This window comes from Tupaia chinensis, unplaced genomic scaffold (assembly GCF_000334495.1).
Source record: "Tupaia chinensis unplaced genomic scaffold, TupChi_1.0 Scaffold000088_1, whole genome shotgun sequence".
Lineage (NCBI taxonomy): Eukaryota > Metazoa > Chordata > Mammalia > Scandentia > Tupaiidae > Tupaia > Tupaia belangeri.
In genome coordinates, this window is record NW_006159550.1 from 780,937 (window position 1) to 789,009 (window position 8,073).

At 41.8% G+C, this 8,073-nt stretch overlaps 1 pseudogene; it reads right to left on the bottom strand.

Moving 5' to 3' along the window:
* Positions 1 to 1,603: 1,603 nt before the first annotated feature.
* LOC114006819 (galactoside 2-alpha-L-fucosyltransferase 1-like) lies at positions 1,604 to 3,651 on the bottom strand (annotated as a pseudogene).
* Positions 3,652 to 8,073: the final 4,422 nt, after the last annotated feature.

Below are 8,073 nucleotides of genomic sequence, written 5' to 3' on the forward strand. Positions count from 1 at the left end.
CTCACCCATGTAGTTTGATCTAGTCACTATGTTTGTCAGCAGACCATATGGCTGAGTTACCTCCCTACTTGGGAAATGCCCCTTCTCCATTCCCCACTCGAGGACACAGAAGTGCTACAGTCTGTCAGAACTCACCCAGTGCCAACTTTCATAGAGTATGTTCAGGCTGTAATCACTTATCTCTTATCTCTCACCTTCACTAGCTAATTCAAAAGCTTGCATTTTTTTTTTTCCAGAAAACGTAGTTGTTTTTGTTTTTTGGGTTTTTTTTACTTTTAATTTATACCTCCTACTGCCCTACCTGTGGCAGCTGAGTTGGGAATGATGCCCTGAAACTCCCTGAGAAGACTAGAGAGTTGAGTTCTTGGATAAGTGGGCAGGAGATGCGGTCAGAGTTGACTGGATTAAAGAAGTATCTTCCTTTGCCCTCCAAAAAGCAGCAAAGGAAATCCTGAAATCTGAGTCAAGAAACATGCCCTTCTTGGCCAGATTCTGCCTGGTCTGCAGCTGGACCCAGGATCTGCATTCTTTCCAGTTATTTCACCCCAGGCTCCCAGAGCCAGATGCGATAGTTCTGTGAATTCAGGGAGCATGGACTCAATGGCTTTCCAGAAGCCCAGAGGGCACGTTCATGCCTGCTGACTTCCAGAAAATAGATTCTTAGCCACCGCCCCCCCCCCCAGCAGCTCCACATCGGAGGAGGAAACTTCCTCAACCACGAGAGGCGACCTAAACTTGGTGCCGACATCTGTAGTTCCTGGCTTTGGCCATTTCTGAGCTATTAAAAAAAAAAAAAAAAAAAAGTCCCTAGAGATCTGGAAAGTTCTGTTCCAGAAGCTACAGCTACCATGTTTTTTAAACTGCAGGCTTTGAGAAATAAAAAGTCTTAAAGCTTTCTCAGGACTGAACAGTTGAACAGAGTTCGACTTTATCACCAACTACTCCAGGTTTTCTGGACAAAAAGGGCAAGAAGCTGCCCAGCTAGATTAGCTTGTCTTCCACCTCTCAGTCCTTCTGGCCAAGCTCCTGATTAGTCGTTAGATTCTTCACCATTGTTATCTGGAATTTAAGAAGCCCCATTTCCTGTGGAAGAGCCCTGTAGGGTTCTTCACAGGTATCAGACATGGCCTTCTCCAGAGCAAATGCCCCCCTAGAATCACACAGAGGACAGTTGGTGAGTGCTTACTTTAAAGCAACCACAATGCCCTTCAGTTTTCTGAGGACCCAGAGGAGTAACAGCTCTTCTGGAAAAGAGCAGGATGGTCAGAATGGAAGAATGGGCTCCCTGTACCAAAAAGACAGTCATCTAGATGCAATCTGGATATGGACTGGGAAGAGCAGATGGGTACTGTGGCGTCCAGAATGGTCAAGCTTTTACAGACAATGCCAGTTATCAGGAAAAGATATTCTGTTGGTTCTAGAATGTTCTGGCAGTTCCAGAAAGCCCTCCTCCCCCTGCTCCAAATTGGGCCAACTGGAATCACTCTGGAAATGGGTGCCCACCTGCCCAGAACCATCACAAACTTCTCCAGAAGCTTCTAGACCTCTGGAGACAGGTACTGCTGGCTCTAGATTGACCAGGCTATTCTAGAAAATCTATTTCTCAATGCCTGGCCAATGGCTGGAGTGAAGACAAGTCTGCATTAATGCCCACCCACTCAGGCAGGAAAGCTGCCTTGGCCTTAAAGAATTTCAGGAATGGGGAGTCAGGCAAGGTGAAGTTGGGTGGTGACTGCGGGGTTGCGCTGGGTGAGCAGCAAAGTCCTCCTCTGGTGTCCCCTCCAGCCTGTTGCCAGCAAGACCACACTGCCCTAGGAGGTGTCCATATTCTCCCAGCGCCACTCCATGCCGGGGCTGGTGACCACGAATATGGGGGCTTCATGCGGAACCGGAACCAGTCCATGGCCTGCTGGAGGTGGGTCTGGTGGCCCACCACACCCTCCAGCACTGGGCATCACATGCATGTAATCTCCACGGCGCACGGACGCCCACTACAGTGCGTGGGTGGTCTCCAGTGCCGCAGGGACAGAGCCTCCTCGTGGTCGTGCGGGGTGAACTCGCAGCGGAACCAAGTCCAAGAGAGCAGGGGTAGCCGGAGCTTCAGGAAGGCTCCTTCAGCTGAGCACACCCCTCTGACATCCAGTTGTGCACTGTCAGGTCCTGCCAGGGCGTGCTGCTGACGCCAGCACAGGCAGGGTGATGCGGAACTCCAGGGCCAGGGTGGCAGGCATGGCGGGCAGGCTGAAGACCTGGGCCATGGAGCTGGGCCAGGGTGAACAGTGTGGCATACTGCCCCATCTGATTACAAACCCCATGGGGTTAGATTGTCTTCTGCTACCTACAAAAAGACCATAAACAAATTCTGTCACTGCTCTGTAGCTTAGTTAGGGAAAACAATAATACCTCCTAGTGTCACATTTTCTCAGGTAGAGTCTATGTCTGCCTGGACCCTCCTCACCATCTCCGTGCAGGTAGGGAGCAGTTAAATTAACTCCTGGAGGACTGAAACTTAAGTTCCCAAAGTGATTCTACCCTGAGGCCAAGGATAAGAACTACTCTTCTAAAAGAGCAGTTCCTAGTCAACCATTCTATACATTGATTTTTTTTTCTTATTCTTTCTAACCAGAGCCTCGGCGGACCTCTGTCATTAGACGAGGGGGCATACTGAAGACACTTATGCATTGCCAAGCTTTGTCACAGTTGCATTTGGGTAAGGACCCAGGCATATAACCCTTCAAAGGAAAATCATTTCCAGGAGAAAGTTGACAATGCTTGGAAATCTAAGACCTTCTAAAAATATCTGTCTGGGGACTCCCAGCAGGCGAGACAGATTCAGACCATCCACATTCTAAAGGAGATGAGATGAAAAGGTCACAAAGGCCTTTGGGTTTTGCACATTAGGAAGAAGCCACCCACCCACCCTTCTAGATAAAAGGCTTCCCCTGACTACAAGAAGAGTGACAGGGAAGGGATGCTTCTTTCTAGTTGGGGTTTTCAGCTAAAAATACCATCGATGTTGTAAATGTCGTATGTAAGAGACAAGTACTGTGCATGATCAGATCCTGGGCGAGTACCGCATCCACCAACAGCCTGCCGGACTAGCCGTGTTGGCTCTGAGTGTTTAAGTGCCCGAAGCACCAAGCTTGTGTGTGCCTTAGTTGCTGCATATGTAGAAGTACCCAGTTCAAAACGTGGATAGGGATGATTAAATGCACACTCAGAAGATGCAACCATCTTGAGACAATACTATGTGGGAAAGGTCACTGAGCGGAGGGCTCTAAACTGGACCTAGATTGCTTATTTACTGGGCATTTGCTTTCTCTGCATTATGAAACCTAACAAGGTCCTCATTTTCTCAGGGCTTCGCACAGGAACCATCCATGGGTACTAGTAGTTAACCGGGTGAACGAATGAATGAATGAAGGATGCCTATTGGCTCTGCCCATTTAATAGCATTTTGGGAAGAACCCTTTGAGCAAAGATGGGTCAAAATGTTTACAAACTGAAGAACATTACCCAAAAAGTACTGTTATTATTAAAGCCAATAACAATAATGTAAAACTGGTCAAGTATTTAAGCAAACGAGGCCTTTTTTGTGAAACCAAATAATACCTCAAAGTCTAAGCGCTTGATCTCCTGTACCATATTCATCGGAGACTCAGAATTTAAAATTTTTTACTCACACAGAATCTAAACATACTTATACCCGATTTTAAAACGTAATAGCTTTTTATTCAGATCAGAAGCAGCAATTTAGAAGGCTGGGCAAGGAGAACTCAGAAGTAGGTGATAATTGACGAGCTGACAGCGAGAAAGAGGACTGGGAAAAAAGCTATTAAAACTGCTGAATTCAAGGAGCAGATTATGATTATGTAATTGAGATGCAAGTACCCCACTCTATGAAAACCCTATGGGTATCATTTTATTACAGCGTTTTGCAACAACTGATATTAATAATGATGACAAAGACCACTTAATTGGTATGAGTATGCTCTAGTTAAAAGGCAATGAAATGATTGGAACACAGCTTCTCAATAATTTTCATTAAAAACGTTCTTAAACATCTTGGTACTTTAAAGGACAATTGTCATTCTTGTGGGAGAGGAGTCTTACATAATTCTGTAGCTCATTCCCTGGGGGTCAAGTCTTTTAAAAGACTGGTAATAAGTCAGTCTACTAACTGCAAGCAAGGCCTCTGACTTCCCCCTGATATTGAGGACACGCCAGCTTAGTGGTTCCTAAGGTAGAATCCTTACGGAGCTGCTAAGAGGTCCAGAAGTACATCTGTGGGTTATTTTGAGTGGGTGACTCATAATTTCATAGATCCTTACAACTTAGAACTACATATTTATAGCCTACTAATTGAGATACTAAAGGCATTAAAAATAACTAACGATAACTAAATTTTTGTATTCATGAACTAAAATTAGCAAGTTTCTGAATCAGTGTTCTAAAAATATGGCGATCACACAAGCTCTGCTTCATGAATGTCTTACTGTGCAGGCATATTCAGCTGTAAAAATTCCAGTTTGAGAGAAAGGGATACTCTGGTATTAGGTTGTCACTCTCAATGTCTTCAATTAGTTCTAATTTTTTAATTGTCACCAGTTTTGCTTTTTTAAATATAAATGACTCTTTAACTGGTTAGTAATTCATTATGTTCTGGGTTGATGGGTTCATCCTACAGTGTGGTAAGATATAGTTGCATCAACAACATATCTGACATAGAAATTCAAATTATGGGGTTTTAACATAGAATGTCTTGTGATTCAAACATGACTCATTCACTAAAGCATATACAGAAAAGCATTCCATATTTTTTTGTGCAATGCCTGTACATTTGCATGGTTTATATCATCACATTAAGTATAATGAAATCATTGGATTATTTTTCAACATTATATAGCTTAATTTTATAATATAAAACCTTGTGTAAAAGCTAATAATTTTCCACTTAATATAAGTGATTTCTATGTGCTTCTACCAAGTTTATTTGTGTATATTATCCTTCTCTAATTCTCTTTTATCTCAAACTTACTTTCTACTAAAGAGTGGGAGAGGGAATTATGATCTGGGGGCTTTTCCCCAGTTCAGAGAGCTGAAGTGGGAATGGGGAGGAGTCTGTATCAACAATATATAGACAAAAGAAGAGTCTCTCAGGGGTCGTCCTCTAAGTTACCACAATCATATTGTAACCCAGAATGAATCATTCTGTACAGATTCCAGATAACTAAGCAGTGCTGTACACGGAGACCCATCCAAAATATTTTTGCCATGAGCTTTATAAACAAGCTGTCAAAAACATGTGTGTCTTTGTTGCTTTGCAAAGGGAATCTCTTGACTCCTCTGGCTAGTCATCTGACTATGCAAAAGGGAATTTATTTCTGGATCGTTTTAATCAGATCAAGATTCTCTGTTGGCCAGAGGAGTAAAGGTATTTTTATTCTCCAGAATGTGCTGTTCCAACTTCAGCACAGAACACTCTGCATGGCTTCCTCCTTATTTAAAAAAAAAAAAAACAGTGTCATTGATGAATAATAGTTGTACATAGTTATGGGGTACAGTGAGTTTTTCTGTACAAGAACACAACGTGTATTGATCAAATCAGAACAATTAGTGTACCCATTATTTCAGTCATTTGTCATTATTTTATGGTGTAAATATTCAAAAATCCCCTTTTTTGTTACTCTGAAGCATACAATATATCATTATTAACTGTATTCAGCCCACATTAGAAATTATTCCTCTTATCTATTTGTAGTTTTGTTTCTGTTAATCAACATCCCTGTGTCCACTTACCCCACAATGTCCTTCCCAGTTTGTAGCAGTCATTTTTCAACTCTATAGGTAAGAGATCTTTTTTTTATGATTTTTTAAAAATTTCTACATGTTCTCATGGGCATAAGAACATGTGATATTTCTTTTTCCATGTCTGGCTTATTTCTCTCTCACATAATGTCCTCCAAGCTTGCCCATTTACCACAGATGACAGGATTTCATTCTTTTGTAATGACTGATAATATTTCATTTTGTATGTACATATATATATATACATATATATATCACATTTTCTTTTCTTTCTTTCTTCTTTATTTTTATTTATATTTAGTCACTGTACATCTTCACAGCATGTAAAATGGTTTTTCCCAGTATGAATACAGTGTATATTAGTTACGTCATAGATATCACCTCCACATTATCATCAACAAAGAACTTTTCATTTTTGTTTCTGTTACATGTTTTTTTCGCTCCTGTCCTCTTTCTCCCTCCCCTTTACCCGCCCCCTCCTATACTGTTCCTAGTATTTTCAGTTGTCCTCCCTGCTATTATACCTTCCAATCTTTCAGTATCTGCTGCAAAGTACAAACATTTGATATATTCTTAAGTGAGGATATTCAGTGCCTGTCTTTCATAGTCTGGCTTGCGTCACTTAGCATTAAATGTTCCATATTCACCCACTTTGTATCAGAAGTCAGAGTCTCATTGTTCTTTATGATTGAGTAGTATTTCATAGTGTATATGTGCCACATTTTTTCAATATTCATCTGTTGTTAGACATTTGGGCTGATTCCAAATCTTAGTTATTATAAATAATACTGCAATAAACATGCACGTGTGACTGTTTTGCCAACCAAGTGTTTTCCTATCTTTTGGGCAGATACTCAGGAGTGAAATTACTGAGTCATATGGTAGTTCTCTACTTGAGTTTTTTGAGAAAGCTTCACATTGTTTTCCACAACAGCTACACCAATTTACATTTCCACCAACAGTGTAGAAGGGTTCCCTTTTCACCATAGCCTTGCCAGCATTTATCATTCTGTGTTTTTCAAATCTTAGCCAGTCTGACAAGGGTTAAGTGATATCTTGTGGTTTTAATATGCATTTTCATTATGATAAGAGATGAGCATGTTTTCAGATGCTTTTTGGCCATTTGTATGTCTTCCTTGGAAAGTTGTCTGTTCAGCTCATTGCTCATTTCTTTTTTAAGAATTATTTATTAAATTTTGGACCAGCAGTTGGCATAATGGCTATGTAGCTGGACTCCCATGTAGTCAACCGCAGTTCTAGTCCTGGACTCATTGGTTAAGCTCATGCAGGGCACATGTGTGTGTGTGCCCAAGATCCCAAGAGGAGAGTAGAGAAGAAGGAATTGCAGCATGGCCATACCCCCTGGGGGGTGATTTCTTGCTTTCTGTCTCTCTGTCTCTCTCTGACTTTCTGGTGAACACACACACACCCTATAGCAAAAAGCTCTCTAAAAAAAAATATATTATTATTATTTATTAAATTTTGTTTATTGGGACCAGCAGGTAGCATGGTGGTTAAGAGTGCTGGACTCCCACATGGTTGACCATGGTTCAAGTCCTGGACCTGTTGGCTTGCTTATTATTTTTTTAATCTGACTAGAGAGAGAGAGAGAAAGAGAAAGAAAGTGAAAAAGCAACCCGCCAGGTCCAGGACTCAAATTGCAGACAACCAGGTGGGAGTCAGCACTTTTTTTAAAAAAGAATTACTTTATTTATTATTATTATTAACTTTTTATTTATTTATTTTTTTATTATTAACCTTTTTTTTCATTTGACCAGAAAGAGACAGAGAGAAAGTGAAAGAACAAGCCACCAGGTCCAGGACTTGAACTGTGGTTGGCCATGTGGAAGTCCAGCGCCTTTACCACCATACCACCTGCCAGCCCCTGGGCAGTCCAACACTTCATCACAACACCACCTTTCAGCCCTGTTTGCCCATATTTTCATTGACTGATTATTATTTATTATTATTATTTTGGAGAGGTTTTTGCCATAGGGTATGTGCACTTGCCAGCCAGACAGAGAGAGACAGAGAGACAGAAAGCGAGAAATCACACCCCCCACCCCAGCAGGGATGGCCACGCTGCAATCCCTTCTCCATTCTTCTCTTGGGATCTTGGGCATGCATGCACATGTGCCTGGTGTGAGTTTTAAGCCACTGGGTCCAGGACTCAAACCGCGGTCGACTACATGGGAGTCCAATGACATAGCCATTATGCTAACTGCTTGTTCCTTGACAGATTATTTTTTGAGAGGGACCTGCTTG